Source organism: Podarcis raffonei, chromosome 4 (genome assembly GCF_027172205.1).
Source record: "Podarcis raffonei isolate rPodRaf1 chromosome 4, rPodRaf1.pri, whole genome shotgun sequence".
NCBI classification, from domain to species: Eukaryota; Metazoa; Chordata; class Lepidosauria; order Squamata; family Lacertidae; genus Podarcis; species Podarcis raffonei.
Window position 1 is genome coordinate 4748357 of NC_070605.1, and position 16650 is coordinate 4765006.

A 16650-nucleotide genomic window follows, 5' to 3' on the forward strand; every position below is an offset into this window, starting at 1 on the left:
TGGTGTCCAACGGAAGCCTCTCTGCCTCACAGGAATCCAGGTCCATTTCTACAAAGAGATCCTTTCCCTGAAAAAGAAACCAAGGATTCAAAACAGAGAATGGTGAGAAATACTAGAAAGAGAATGACAAAGGCTTGAAGGGTGTGAGATCTCATTCCATGGATGCCTTCCCAGAAAAAGGATGGGCCATCAGCAGACCATTATGGGATGTTCTCTGTCCTGTTTGGAGCCCCTTGGGAGTATCCAGAGGAAAGTCTCTCTCACCTGCTTTCTCTCCTCTGCCTGACTCAGGAGGAAACCTTCGGCCAGGGCCACCGCCTGGGAAGTGGTCTCCGCTCCACAGTCCCTCACCCAGCTCTCCATCTCCAGGGGAAGGACAGCCAGGAACTGCTCCAAGATCACCAGGTCCAGCATCTCAGCTTTCGTGTGCCTTTCTGGCTTCAGCCACTGATGGCAAAAGTGGTAGAGTTGACTGCAAACCTCTCGGGGTCCTTTGGCCTCCTGGCAGCAGAACTGCCTCAACTGCTGGCTCTGCACCTCTGAGCGGAGTGTGTCCTCCTCACCCAGGATCTTCTGCACTGGGTTTTCCCAGAATCCCCCACCGCTCCCAGTTCGGCTGGCATGGTCTCTTCCTGCTTCAGGGCCAGCTGAGTCTCGCTCATTCATCTGTGGTCTCAGGAAGCCTCTGAGAGATCGGAAGGAACCCTTTGGTCTTCTGTCAAGTTCTGTCTGTCAAGGTGAAAAGCTCTAGGAAATCCTACATAGCAAATACATTGTTTTGTTACAGAATTTGTAGGACAGGGGAAAAAATGGTTCCCTGAGCAAGCATGGATGAGTCTTGCTGGGAACCAGGGCTGGACTGCACCGCATCCCAGACCATGAACTATCTTTTTGAAAGGAAAGAGGAGGAAGAGGAGAAGAAATAAGTCTGTAGCCTTCTAGCAATACAAAATATGGAGGCAACTGAAGGGATTTCTGGGAGATTAATCAACCTGGTTTCTGCTGCCTCCCAGTCAATTCATGAAGTCAGAACCGAATGACAAAGGAGTCATTTGTATCTCATGATAAATGGATGTTTGGCTCTAGTGGGGGTCCTCAGGAGTTGCTCCCCCCACCCCCACCCTCCCCCACCCCCACTCCCCTGCTTCTGTCTCCTTTTCTTGCACTTGGACTCTCTGTCGTTCTCCAGACAGACTCCTGGGGTGGGGTCCCTTTTTCTTTGCTATTAGGGCCAGGTATGTATCTGGAAAACCCCAGAGAGCCAAGTGGACGGGGCCAAATACGTCTCACTTGAAATTCAGCCGGGCAATTTATTATTATTATTCTGTTAGCCAGCTTAACACACACACAGCCATTGATGCCCAGGTCCCTGGAGGCTCAGTGAGGAGCAGCGCCCATTTCCGGCTGCTTTGCCAGCAACAATCCCTTTGGGACAGAGAGGACGTGGTCCTGGGATGCCCTGCTCTGGGTGCGAGGGGATGGCTGCCGTGGCCTCCGTGGGGAGCTGCCCTGGGAGACACTGGGAAACTGGTCCCCAATGCAGCAGCCAGACTATGGCCTGGGATCCCTCTCTTTATTCCTGGCCTTTCTCTCCCACCTTAACTTCCTTCCTCCCTGTGGGGTTTTTTTTGGGGGGGGGGCTAGTCCACCACCTCGTTCAGCTTTGGAAAACAATTTGCACATGTTTCCTCTGTTGTGCAATGAGGCTGAGCGATGTCACACAGAGTTAAAGTCCCAGGGACTCCTTTGTTTAAAGAAGGGAGGTCGTTTCTGAAAGGGGGGGGGGGCGGAGGGCCAAATGAGTTTGGGATCCTCTGATCTGCAGGAAGGAGAGCGTGGCGGAGTTGCTCCCCAGCCCCACCCCCACCCTCACCCCACCTCCACTCCCTGCTTCTGTCTCCTTTTCTGCAAACTCTGCTGCTGTCCAGACAGATTCGTGGGGTGATGTCTCTTTTTCTCTCTTCTGAGGGCCAGGAATGTATCTGGCCAACCCCCAGAGGGCCAAGTGGGCGGGGCCAAAGACATCTCCCTTGATTTTTTGATTTTTTTGTTGTTCTGTTAGATAGCTTAACACAAACTGGTCCCCAATGCAGCAGCCAGACTATGGGCTGGGATCCCTCTCTTTATTCCTGGCCTTTCTCTCCCACTTTTCTTCCTCCCTTCCTGTGGGGTTTTCTTTGTGGGGGGGGGGCTAGTCCACCTCCTCCTCCAGCTTTGGAAAACCATTTGCAGATGTTCCCTCTGTTGTGCAATGAGGCTGAGCGATATCACACAGAGTTAAAGTCCCAGGGACTCCTTTGTTTAAAGAAGGGAGATTTCGTGGGAGTCAGGGATCCTCTGATCTGCAGGAAGGAGAGCGTGGCAGCCCTGGCCCCTCCCTGATCAGGCCCCCCAGGCCCCCTCCCCTGCTGCAGCCCTGGGACCCCCCCCCCGTCTCCCCACTGCACCCTCTGGGGGGAAAGAGAGGAGACTCACCAGATCCCAGGAGGGGGCAGCGAGGCAGCCCTTGCAGGAGAGACCCCAAAGCAAGGAAAGGACTGGGGAGGGAGGGGCCTTGGCTCTGGAGGACCTGCCCCCCTTGCTTCCTGTCCTCTCTAGGAAGGCAGCTCACTTCCCTTTAACCCTTGCCAAGCCGAGTCCCTCCAGCTCAGCCCTCTCTCGCTTGGCAGAACCTCAGATTTTTATTATTTTTTATGCATTTAGGGGGGCAACTGCTCCCCCGGCTACGCCAATGCCCAGATATCCTTTTGGGGGTGAGGCTCTTGGCTGGACTCTGAGCATCTCCCTCCCTTGGCCAGAAACCAGAGGAAGAGCTTGCAGGGAAAAGGGCTTTGCAGGAGGCAAGGAAGCTCCTCCTAGAATTCAGGAGTGGAGAGATAGGAGGGGATCCCAGGGTCATCTAGTCCAACCCGAAGCAAGAGGGGGCCGGGTCTAGTTCCCTAAACAGGCAGCCCTGTTGAGGGAAGCTTTTAATGTTTAATAGGTTATTGTATTTTAGTGTTTGATTGGAAGCCGCCCAGAGTATAATAATAAATTAATTATATTATTATTATTATTATTATTATTATTATTATTATTATTATTACAACCCCCAGCAATGCAGCAATCTCAGCTAAACATCCATGGCAGATGGCCGTCCGATCTCTGCTTAGAAACCTCCAAGGAAGGAGAGTCCACCACCTCCCAAGGGAGACCTTTCCCTGCCCAACTGCTCTTAGATGTCCCTCAAGGCAGCGGGTCCTGAGTTCTAGCCCTGCTGAAAGAATCACACTGGCTGCCAAGGAGGAACCCAGCGAAGTTCAAAATAAATAAATCCTATTCTCATCATAAATGAGTAATACCTTCTTATGCAAGCTTTTTATAGTAATATACAAAAGTATGCCATTTCCCTTTCCAGAAATGGATGGTTGTTGTTATTATGTTTAGGGAAGCTTTTAATATTTGTTGGACTATTGTATTTTAATATTTTGTTGGAAGCCGCCCAGAGTGGCTGGGGAAACCCAACCAAATGGGCAGGGTATAAATGTATTATTATTATTATTATTTATTAAATTGATCAGGTGAGTTTTCTCCTTTCGAAAGAGGGAGGTGGAATCTCCACGGTTGCTAATAGTATAACGTTGTAAGTGCAGGGAAATATCGGGAGCCCTTGAGCATCTGCTTGGCATGCAGAATGTCCCAGGGTCAGCCCCTGACATCTCCTGCCAGGGCTGGACAAAATCCCTGCCAGAAACTCTGGGGAGCTGCTGCCAGTCAGTGTAGACCAGGGGTCCTCAAACTATGTCCCGCGGGCCGAATCCAGCCCTCCAGGGTCGTGAATCTGGCCTGCACGACCATTTCAGAACCCGCCAAGTGTTCGAGGCTGAAAGCATCTCGCCACCCGCTCAGTCAGTCCCTGCGCCGTGCTGAGGTATAACACCGGTCTTGAAAGACCTACATTGGCTCCCACTACGTTTCTGAGCACAATTCAAAGTGTTGGTGCTGACCTTTAAAGCCCTAAACGGCCTCGGCCCAGCATACCCAAAAGAGCGTCTCCACCCCCATTGTTCTGCCCGGACGCTGAGGTCCAGCTCCAAGGGCCTTTAGGCGGTTCCCTCATTGCGAGAAGCAAAGCTACAGGGAACCAGGCAGAGGGCCTTCTCGGTAGTGGCCCCTGCCCTGTGGAACGCCCTCCCATCAGATGTCAAAGCGATAAACAACTACCTGACATTCAGAAGACATCTTAAGGCAGCCCTGTTCAGAAAAGTTTTTAATGTGTGACATTTTTGTGTATTTTTGGTTGCTGTGGAAGCCGCTTAGAGTGGCTGGGGAAACCCAGCCAGATGGGCGGGGTACAAATAAATTATTATTATTATTATTATTATTATTATTATTATTATTATTATTATTTGTTGTTGTTCTTTAGTCGTTTAGTTGTGTCCGACTCTTTGTGACCCCATGGACCAGAGCACGCCAGGCACTCCTGTCTTCCACTGCCTCCCGCAGTTTGGTCAGACTCCCCTGCAGTAGGGCTTGGAATCCAGGAGAAAACTCTTGGAATAGCCTTTCCAGGTGCTCAGGGATGGACTCACCTGTCCCCATGTCCTTCTCTTTGCAGATGTGCTGCGGTTGCACATCCCTCCCTCAGAGGTGAGTATTGGGAGAGAACCAGATCAGGGACTCAGACCTGCCCTCCTTGCCCCCCACTCTGCACTCTCGGAGGTGGAGAAGCCCTCCCTTTGTGAGGAATTGACAGCCTGACTTTTGCCTTTCAGCTGCTAGAGGAAGATCAGCTGTACCTGCCGGAGGTGATCCAGAACTGCCAGGCAGCTCAGCTCAGGGGGCTCCGAACCCTGAAGTGCTCCAAGCAGGAGGCGGCCAAAGCCATCCTGGTGAGTGATGGGGAAGTGGGGGAGGGAGGGGCTTTGGAGAAGGGGAAGTATCTGGGAATTTGGATGACGGCAAAGAATATAAATCTTCTTAATGACAATTATCAACCAGTCTCGAGTTAAAAAAGATGTTTAAGTACAGTTTTCCCAAAAAGCCGGAAGAATTTTTGCTAGGTTTGGTGGGAGAAGGGATTAAAAAGATAGATCAAAGATTATATTTATATGCAACAACAGAGTTCTGATAGCTCTAAAGTGGAAGCAACAGGAGATGCCGACGATAAGAGAATGGCAGATAAAGTTGGTTGAGTATGCTGAGATGGCTAAATTGACACACAGAATTCGCAATCAGGAGGAGACAAAGTACCAAAAAGAATGGAGTAAATTTATGGTTTATATAAGTGAGCATTGTACAAATATGAAAACATTGGAAGGATTGAAACAAACCTCATGTCATGGTATAATTTATAATTAAAGAAATTTAAACTATAGAATGGAATAGGAAAACTGATGGAAGGGAAGGACGGAAGCTAATGGATCTATGAAACACAAAGTAGGATACATGTAATAAGATGTGATGTTTTGGTGGTGGGGGTTGGTTGGTGATTGTAAATTTCAATAAAAATCATTAATAAAAAGAAGAAGAAGGGGTTGTCTGTCTGCTGGAGAGGAGGACTCTACTGGCCTAGGTTCACGTATCCTGTTTGAAAGGGGAATCATCTTAGGGACTTCCTGTGAACATCTGGGTCAGGAATGCTGTTCCTGGAATGGACAAACACACAAGACGTAACCGGCTGTGCATTCACATAAACAATACTCTTCTATATATTCTTATCACAATATCAAATTTTATCTTGCACATAAACAACACATAAAGTGCAATAATATAGACGGAAGTCCCAATAAATCAGTTCATTCATAAAGACCAAATGTCTGCTAAGTCCAAATTGGGGACTACTACAGTTCCACATTGATGACAAGGTGTGATGGCCTGGGATTCAGACTTGGATGCTGAACCTGAGGGATCCCAGCCTGCACAGGATTCCCCGCCTCCAGAACCAGCTGAGCCAGGGCTGGGGCATGAGCCTGAAGGGTCCTCACCTGTGCTGGATCCTCAGGTGCAGGCTCCAGCTGAGTCTGCTCTGTCTCCTGAGGTGATGGAGGACCCATTGCCTGCAGGTGCTTCACTCTCAGCCCCGTCAGAGAAAGCAGAGGTTGCCTCTGGGTCCGGTAACCCTCCACCCTCTCCTGAGCTGCAGAGGATCAGGGTTAGAGAGGCGAGTCACCAGAGGATCGAGGCCACCCTATGCCTCAGGGCAGAAAAAAGCCGGCCAGCCCCAGTTCCAAGTTGCAGAAGCAACATTGTTGGTTGCTAGTTCCTGCCTGAGCTCCTGACCCGCCCTGGCTCCCTGCTTGCAAGCCTGTTCCTAACTTCACCCAACTCCCTGCCCTGCACCCAGCTTCAGCTACTACGGACTGCCTCCATGTTGCACCTTTGACCATGGACTGGACTTGGACCTTGCCTCGGGTAAATTCAATGGGTCCCCGGCCAGCTTTCCCATGTTTCTTCCCCAGACCAAGTTATATATTCAGAAGCGAGCCCGGAATTTCCCCGATGACTGCACCAAGGTGCACTTCCTGATCAGCTGCTCCGGCAAGACTCTCCCTTGCTGATAGACTATACAGCGTTTTGCAACCATCTGGAAACCGCGTTCGGCAACACTCAGAAGGGGAGTCAAGGGGAGTCAAGCCAAATCAGGCAATTTGGCAGTTGAAACAGGACAAGTCCACAGTGGCCGCCTATGCCACAGAATTTCGGCCGTTGGCACAGGACTTGTTCTGGAATGACTCCACCCTTCAGGACCAGTATCTCAAGGGGCTTTCGGATGAGATACTGGACCAGCTGGACATGATGGATCGCCCCACCACTCTGGACACCCTTATTCAACGGAGACTGCAGATAGACGATCCGTTGGAGGACCATCGCCAGCACTCCCGGCTCCCGGCTCTGGTCCTTCCCAGCAGTTCCACGGCCACAGCCAATTCGCTGGAGGAGCCAATGCAGCTCGGGGCAGCGCGGCCTCGCCTCTCCCCCTCAAAGAAGACTCGGCGTCTGGAGGGGAAGCTGTGTCTCTACTGCGGCGGGAGTGGACACTATGCCCAATCATGTCCCGAGAAAACGCCGGCCACAGGGAAATGGCCAACCCCAGTAGCCGATGGCCCAGGCTACCTGGGGTCCCAGACATCGCATGATTGGCCCTCACCGGCGGAATTGCAACACCTCATGGTGCCGGTGCGTCTATACCCCCTGGCGGGCCCTGGATTCTCACCCACACTCTGGTAGATTCAGGGGCAACCCGCTACTATATGGACTCTGCCTTCGCTGCCCGTCATCAGGTGCCACTCCAGGACAAGCCAGAACCGGTACAGGTGGAGGCAATTGACGGACGGCTCCTGCGCTCGGGTGCCATTACTCAGGAGACTCAGCCCTTGGTCCTGTGTCACCAGCAGCACCGGGAGGTGCGCACCTTGGACATTGCCACCATGCCCCAGTTTCCCCTGGTGCTCGGGATGGACTGGCTGGAGTCTCACAATGTTCAGATCGACTGGGTCAATCAGACTGTGCGCTTCCCAAACCCGTGTCCCCATGCTCGGTCTGAGATGCTAGTGGCCGCCCCCACAGGGGAAGCTGCGTCAATGCTCCCCGCTGATTATCAGGAGTACCAAGAAGTGTTCAAGGAACACTTGGTCTTTCAACTGCGGCATAGACCTCCAGCCCGGGGTGCCCCTGCCTGTGAGCTGCCTATACTCTCTTACGGAGCCAGAGGACTAAGCCTTGCAGGACTTCCTTCGCAAGAACCTGGAGGGCGGGTTCATTCGGCCCAATACCACGCCCACCACTGCTCCAGTACACTTCGTTAAGAAGTGTAGGGAGCTTTGTCCCTGCCATGATTACCGGGTCCTGAATAAGATTACCATACCAGACCGGTATCCCTTGCCCCTTATTGCAGAGTTGCTGAAACAGGTGCAAGGGGCGCAGATGTTCACCAAGCTGGACCTTCGGGGGGCCTACAATTTGATTAGGATCCGAGCCGGGGATGAGTGGAAGACAGCATTTGGGACCCGGTATGGGCAGTTTGAATACCTTGTAATGCCTTTCGGGTTGTGCAATGCGCCTGCCGTGTTCCAACAGTACATCAACCATGTGTTCCAGGACTTGCTAGACAAGTATGTGGTGGTGTACCTAGGTGACATTCTGATTTACTCCCACGACCCAGCTCGCCACGAGGGTCATGTCCGGTCCATGTTGCCACGCTTGCGGGAGCAACGCCTGTATGCTAAGCTCAGCAAGTGAAAGTTCCACCAGCGGTCAGTGGACTTCCTCGGTCACCAACTCTCCCCTGATGGGGTGCAGATGGATCCCAGGAAGGTGGCAGCAGTTTGGGAATGGGCAGCTTACAACAATGCGGTGAACGCCTCCACCCAGCAGACCCTGTTCCAGGCCACTTATGGTTACCATTCGCGTTTGTTCCCGGACGTGCTGCCAGCATCTACTGACAGATTGGCTCCAGGAGCTCCAGTCTCAGCACCAACTATTGATGGAGCAACTGCACCATGCCAAGGATGCGTACAAGGCCCAGGCCGACCACCGCCACCAAGTGGGACCAGAACTCCACATCGGCGAGCCATGGGGCTATATAAATTCTTATTGCACTCCGTTGGAATTGGGCAAGTGTATCCAGGCTGCAATTAGCTTTTTGGTCCCTTAGGAACAACTGAGCACCTTCCTTAAGAGTGCAAAACCAGAGCCTATAATAATAACAATAAAAACCCCATAGAAAGGCCAAGGCAAAGACATCTCTCTCAAGAAATGCCCAAACCTGTGCCACTACAAGGTGACATGGTCAATATGAAAGCCCTACAGGGATTCACCAGGGATTGTTGCTGCTGTGATATGATGGAGGTGTGAGACCAGAGGAGAGCTAGCTTTGACACCTGGGAACACACAAAAAAGGCAGAAACAAAACAAACTGCATTTTTCACTCATTATTTGACCTTCCCGCTAAGTGTAAAGCAGAGACCACTATTGAGAATGTTTCTCCCAAAGTGCTAGAATGCCACAAGTAATTTAGAAACAAAATGCAACATGTGTTATTTTTTATGTGATATCCTATGTCCAGCTATGTGCACTGCTACATCTGCAAACAGCTTTAAGAGGCCTGACATGCAAGTCTCTTAAGATTTAAACGAAGGCATCCATTTACAACATACCAGGTTATTATTTGTGGGGCAACAATTTTTTAGAAAAAAAATATAGCCCCAAAGGGGGGAATTGTTATAATTTTTTTTAGTAAATATAAATCTAAATGTACCAAGCAAACACATATATAGATATATAAACCACATGTCCAAAACCCACAGGAAAAGTCCTAAAGCCATATTGACTCTTTCACTCTTTCAGTCACCTCAAATATTTCTCAAGGTAAAAACAATGCACTCATATTTCTTTTGTAGACTGCCTTTTCTGTGATGTATGTATGATGTTTCTGGCGGTGGTCTTGGACTTACCTTTTTCAAGGTAAAAACAATGCACTCAGATTTCTGTTGTAGACTGCCTTTTCTGTGATGTATGTGTGATGTTTCTGGGGGTGGTCTTGGACTCCAGGGCAGGCAATTAAAAATGTCTCTATCAAGGGCTTGCGTGCATAGCTCGGGGTCCTCCTCCTCTCTCCTGCGTGTGGGGGAGAACCCTGTTGCAACAGTTAATAAAGAAAAGGCTTACTAGCTGCTTTGCTTCTCAATATTCTCTGGTTGGTCTCTGTTATTTTCTCCTACCGATAGAGAACCTACAAAAGGACTGTATATGGGCCCTTGGGTACCCCATAAGGAAAAAGGAGCAGGTTTTTTTCCTTATATCACCTGCAATCATGTGTGGTGAGTTAGCAATTCACTCCTCCCATTGCTGGATATGTGGCTAGTATGTCACATGCCCCTGTTTACTTTCCTAGGCTTGGAAAGTGTAAGAACGGACGTCAGTCTTATCTCTTCCGCTCTGCTGTGCTTTTGCACTGTTCTTTGTCTCCCTGTCTGTTGCTGAAGAAGAGAGAGGGCGCCATCATGATCCGTTTGGTGTCGTCTGCAAATGTGATGAGCATCCCCTCAGTTCCTTCATCCATGTCATTTATCAAGACGTTGAACAACAACGGGCCCAGGACAGAACCCTGCAGCACCCCTCTTGTCACTTTTCCCCAGGATGAGGAGGAACCATGAAGGAGTCCTCTTTGGGGTCGGTACCTCATTCAGCCTCATTTTACCAGCTTCCTCACATAAATATCACAGAGGACTTTGTCAAAAGACTTACTGAAATCAAAATACACAATTTCCACAGCAGTCCACGGATCAACAAAGTTTATAACTCCATCCAAGAAAAGAAAAGAAAAGAAAAGAAAAGAAAAGAAAAGAAAAGAAAAGAAAAGAAAAGGAGACATTTCTCTGGCTTGTATTGTTTTTGAGAAAGTCAGGCTTTCATCCTGTATGTTTATAATGTAAAATCTTCACAAGATGGGCAGATACATTTTAAAAAGCATAAATGAGGATCATGGCAAGCTGGAAAATGTGCAAAGGAAGGTGATTTATGTATTTATTTAATTTGTAAAGCACCCAAACCAGTGGTGCCGACTTGAATAAAATATCGGTGGGGGGCCAGGTAAGTCCCGCCTTGCACTATCAATCACATGGTGCATGCACACCGTTAGAATGGCAATGTCTATAACGGCAGTGACTTTTTAAAAAAGTAATATTTTGCGCCCGTAGTTCAATTTCTCAGCAGCTCCCCTTGCCCCGGAGAACACTTTTAGCATTTCATCTCCTCTACCTATGGCATTGTTCAGCAGTGGGGAAAGTGACCTCTTCACACCGGATGTCCATTTGGTATGGCCCTTTCCAGGTTTTTTCCTGCTCATTGTGTTTGTCTTTCATTTGTTCTCCTGTGTGTGTTGCCAGTAGAAGCCACAATTCTGTGGGTACTCTAGGTGGTGCAGAAAGCACCTAGAAGCTCCCTAGTGGTTGAAGTGCCGATCAAACTTCAGTTTTGTGCTCTATAAATTCCAATTAGGAGTACTGGGGGTGGTTCAGATTCTGGGGCAGTGCTTTTGGCCAGCAGAGGGAATAACAGGGCCAGCCTACTTTCCCTTTAAAGGAAACTTGGGTCTCCAGCTGGTTTTGGACTACAACTCCCATCATCCCTAGCTGGAAGGAGCAATGGGGAGGGATGATGGAAACTATCGTCCCGGGAGCTGCTGGGGACCCAAGTTTGGGAAAGCCTCCTTTAAAGCAACTTTTGCGTTTGGCCCGCAAAGATGGGACCTGTCCACATTTGTATTTTCTTGTATTTTGTTTTTCTCATGACCTTTGTGCGGTTTTTAAAAATTTCTTAAAAGGGCAAATTGATAGCAAAATTGTATGGCAAGTAGCGGAAGAATAAAAGGTTGCATTTGAAAAATACACAAAGAAAAGCTGGGGGGTGGCCTCCTGAAATATTTTATGGGGGGGCAAAGACGCCTAGGAATTTAAGAGTGGCTGTATTCATACACCCACATGTCTCAGAATGCTTAGAATATAAAAACACAACATAAAAACACAAAACATCACATGTTAAAATAGTATTAGATGTCAATAAGAAAAAGGCCTGGTTAAAAAGGTGTGGATTTGCCTGGCTGCTAAAGCTGTATACTGGTTTTTCCAATCTTTGTATGGATTATTTGATGGGAAGTGAGAGAGGAGCTCTTCCTGAAACTCTTTCCACATTCCACACACTGATAGGGTTTCTCCCCTGTATGAATTCTTTGATGGGAAGTGAAATTGGACCTCCTACTGAAGCTCTTTCCACATTCCACACACTGATAGGGTTTCTCCCCTGTATGAATTCTTTGATGGGAAGTGAGATGGGAGCTATTCCTGAAGCTCTTTTCACATTCCACACACTGATAGGGTTTCTCCCCTGTATGAATTCTTTGATGCTTAGTGAGATCGGAGCTCTGACTGAAGGTCTTTCCACATTCCACACACTGATAGGGTTTCTCCCCTGTATGAATTCTCTGATGCCTAGTGAAACTGGAGCTATCAGTGAAGCTCTTTCCACATTCCACACACTGATAGGGTTTCTCCCCTGTATGAATTCTGTGATGGGAAGTGAGAGAGGAGCTATCTGTGAAGCTCTTTCCACATTCCACACACTGATAGGGTTTCTCCCCTGTATGAATTCTTTGATGGGAAATGAGAGAGGAGCTTTCAGTGAAGCTCTTTCCACATTCCACACACTGATAGGGTTTCTCCCCTGTATGAATTCTTTGATGGGAAGTGAGATGGGAGCTCTTCCTGAAGCTCTTTCCACATTCCACACACTGATAGGGTTTCTCCCCTGTATGAATTCTTTGATGGGAAGTGAGAGAGGAGCTGTTCCTGAAGCTCTTTCCACATTCTGCACACTGATAGACTTTATTTCCAATGATATTTTGTTGATGGGCAGTGGAATGGGAGTTTTGACTGCAGCTTTCTCCACACTCCAAATTTTTATGTGGCTTCTCCTCCCTGGGGATTTTATCGTGGTCACCTTTGTTCTCAATTTCCGATTCATCACAATCTGCAATGGAGACAAAAAGGGATTAGTGCCTCAGGAGCAAATGGAGAAGAACTCAAGGGAGTTGGGGGTGTGTTCATTACCTTTGTTGTTTGTCATTAACCAACATATTTATTATGAGATTCTGATGCGTTGTTGAATGTTGCTTTGTTTGATTTAAAGTAGTGGTCAAAATTGTGGAAGACTTGGAAAAAAGTGTCGTTCTTCTTTTGGAGTAATATTATAAATTTATATATCAATGGAAAGATAATTTGATCAAGAATGCAATCAAGAATGCAATTCAACGAAGTTTTTTCAATTACCCATATTCTATCAAACCATATAGCCAAATAACCAGGAAAAGGAAGCACAACTTGCTTAGGTTGACTTTTGTCAGTGTCTTATGTGATTGCTATCAAGTTGGTCATTTAGTGAGGTTGAAAAACATAATCAAATTTTAAAAATGGCACAGAGTTGACTTGTCACCCAGAATGTGATGTAAAATTGTACTATTACGTGAACAAGGCTACAGTTATGAAGAAATTAGATGAAAGATTGGGAAAAACTAAACCAAAGCTGGCCTTTCTATATTTTTGAAGAGGTATAAGGAGACTCAGTCACTACAAAATCAGACTGGTAAAGGCAGGAAATGTTGGGAAAGAAACATTCTGCATAGAAACAGTAAAGATGTTTGTACCTTTAAGAACAGTTTCTGTAAGCTCTGGGTAAATTGGGTACAGCTGGCCATCACTACAAAGGGAGAAAAGCTGCAGTTTGAACCTGCCTGCAGGAAAAACACCCACAAGCTAATAAAACCTTTATTTAATTTGGTTTTACACCAGTCTTGTGGTGTCACAGTTTCTGTCATCTGCCACCAGTGGAAAATCTCCCTCTAACAGGAAAAGGTGCACAAAGGCAAGTGATGGTTGAAGAATGGAGAGACTGTGCCTACATTACAGAAAAAAATCATCTGGGTGTATACAAGACGATATGGTGCAATGTAATGGGAAGATGAGTGCAAGGACTGGTCTAAATGTTAGAATTCTAAGGGGAAAGCCATTGTTATCTCTCAAGCAAAGGTTGAAAAGATTAAACCCGTGTTAACTGGAGAGCGGAACAATGGGACACTACCTTGCTTGGTAGTGATGGCATGAAATACGCGAGTTTCTTTAATTGGAGAAGAGAAGAATCAGAGAAGATTTACATCCTACTTGCATTACACCGACTGTGAAACACCCAGACAGTGTGATGATCTGGGGTTGTATGGCAGCAAAAGGTGTGGGCAGAATTTGCGTCATTAATGGGAATATAAATGCTCCAAAATGCATAAACGAAATATTTGAGCCCAAACTGAAGTGTTCCGCAGGTGATCTTTTCCCAGATACTGAAGCATTTATATATATTTAATATATATCATTCCAAAATGGCGGCGGCGTTAGTGGTAGCGTCGACTTCAGCTCCGCATCAGTTGATGCTGTTTTTATTATTTTTATCACTTTTTATTAGCTTTTATCAGCCTCAGTATTTTATCTTTGTTATTTGGCAGCTATTAATTTACAATGCTTGAGCCAAGGGCATGAGCTAAAAGCTTTAAAGAAAGTCTGGAAAGTTCCGGAGAAAGCCTTAATTAGCTCCGGCTCTGCAGGAGTGGAGATTAGACGCCTATCGTGGGCTTCCTTGATTTACAACAGAAATTAGCAGCCGCTCTATCTCTGGGAAATGCCTAGGAAAAAGAAACGACCGGCCTCATCTCCACAAGTGAGCCCACAGAAGAGCAAGCAGAGGAAAATGGACGATTTTGTAAGAGCACAGAATTCAGAACTCACTGCACCAAACAGAACTCATTCCCAGGTAGGTGGGGATGCATTAATGGGTGAAGATCACCCAGCGGAGAATGCTGAGATGAGCGCTCATGAACTACCATCTGAGGGGGCACCGCTCTATGCGGAAATACTCACGGACCACTGTCTGTCCATTTCGTGAATATATAACGGGGTTTGACATAATAATGCTGCAGGAAACTTGGGCAACTGACAACATAGTTCTCGACGGTTACGACGCTTATGAAATCAAGGCCTCTAAACCGCTCGGAAGGGGACGACTGAGGGGGGGCCTAGTAACTCTGGTTTCCACTCAATTGGCGTCACAAGTTACTGAGTGCTCAGTTTTCGAGCAGTTGGCACTGGGGATCACTTTGCATCTAGAATCCAAGGGTATCATTCTTGTTTCAGCTTATATCCCACCATATACAGTGCAAACACAGATAGAGAGCACATGGCGTAAATTCCATAGTTTCCTTTATTCCCTACAAATTAGGCACCCTGGATCGCCTTTTTACCTAATGGGAGATATGAATGCCAGAATAGGCTCAAATGATGATAGCCTGGAAATAAAATTCCCAATATTAAGAGATCTAAAGGAAAATAACGCCCTCTTTCTAAACCCACCCCCACGTAGACATTCGAAAGATTGCCAAATCAACTATGCCGGATTCTGCCTGGCTTTTTTTACAAATAAGTCTTGACCTCATCATTGCTAATGGGGCATTCCCTGTTAGGATATTTCCGTTCCACCTTAAAAGGGAGCAGGATGTTTGTGTCACAGCCTGCGTATTTCCTGTCTCACAGGATGTTTATGTTGTCAGTTCCTTTCATTTTCCGCTGTTTGCCTGAGCAGCCGGAGCAGGCGGTCATGGTTTCTTTGTTCTGACCAACGCTGAATAAACTATAAATATGCTCTCCTGCTGTGCATCTTTTGCTGTGTGAATTCTGCTGATAGAGTGTGCACAAGTCCAAGAATGTGGCTATCTTTTCTTGAGGCTTCCTGCCGCTGATTGCTGATATTGCCTGACTACGGGAGGTCGATGGATCGTCCGGCACCGAGCTTGGGGGCTCAGATGGACTTTATCTCCCTGGCAGTATCCCAACAACAGGTTTCGGGCCCGGATTCACGGCACTTACAGGAGAGTAAGACAGCGACAGACTGCTGAGGTATGTGTTGGAAAAGCGAAAGCAGAGGCTTTTCTGTTTGCCGCGGAATACGTCTTTGAAGTCCGGCTGGTCTAATTGGCCTGGGAGCCGAGCCAGAGGCATCGTGATTAATGGGCTGCCGAGATAAGACGTCTTTGAAGGCATAAAGGCTCACGTAAAAAGCTGGAATGGAGATTTTCCAAGCTTCTGAGGCCACTGAGTGCCCGAAGTTAAATCGGCACAATTATCAGACCTTGGCAAAATGGTGTGAGAGTTTGCTGCGTCAGTTTGGAGTCTGGCATACTGTGTCTGAAGCCACTCCAGTTCCTCGGACAGAGAAATGGGAGGCCCAGAATTCGAGGGCCATAGACATAATAGTCTTATCTGTCTCTCTGGAGGATATAAAAACGCTTGCTGGAAATCTCACGGCACGTGACATGTGGGATGCTTTGAAAAAAGCCCATCTGCCAATCGTCCCAGCCCAGAGTATGAATGCATCGGAGGTCCTGGTTGTTTCCCAGAATGCGAGTGAATGCAGGGATGCTGAGGGCACCGGTTGCAAGCTGCAGGGGGAGCAGACTGTAACGTCATCCCAGGCAGCATTCCAGCCTCCAGGGGGAGCCAAGGAGTCGGCAGCTGAGAGCTCTGTTTCTCGTGAGAACCAAGGTCATCACCGGAAGGCCAGAGGTAAACAGAGCAAGATGCCTGCAGATGGCCCGAAGCAGAGGGAGGGTGAAGAAACCACGCCAGTGGAAAACAAGGCTTTGTTAGCTGGCACAGCTTCACCAAAGGCAAAAGGCACGCCTGATGGCCAGGAGCAGGGGGGCAAGCTGCAAAAGCCCACGCTGGTGGAAAACAAGTTTTTGTTTGCTGCAAAAGCTGCTCCAAAGGCCAAGGCCAGGTTTATTGTTGACTCTGGGGCCAGTCGCCACCTTGCGAAGGACCGCCACCTGTTTATCTCCTTCACACCTCAAGATGGTGAGATCCACCTGGCTGATGGAAGGACTTTGCAAATTGCAGGAGTTGGGACTGTGAAACTTGCAAGTCTGCATACTACCATCAGAAATGTACTCTTTGTTCCAGGAGCTGCGGACAATTTGCTTAGTGTCCCACAGCTGACTGGGCGTGGTTTTGAGGTTTCCTTCAAGAGGACCGTCTGTGTCATCAGAAAAGGCAAAGAGGACATTTTGCATGCAAA

At 47.9% G+C, this 16650-nt stretch overlaps 1 protein-coding gene and 1 pseudogene across 4 annotated transcripts in view; one reads left to right on the top strand and one right to left on the bottom strand.

Moving 5' to 3' along the window:
* The window catches only part of LOC128412035 (zinc finger protein 420-like), a 621951-nt gene that overhangs the window by 396331 nt on the left and 208970 nt on the right, over window positions 1–16650 (top strand). The gene's annotated exons all lie outside the window — the stretch shown is intronic.
* The window catches only part of LOC128412177 (zinc finger protein 420-like), a 40270-nt pseudogene that overhangs the window by 17703 nt on the left and 5917 nt on the right, over window positions 1–16650 (bottom strand).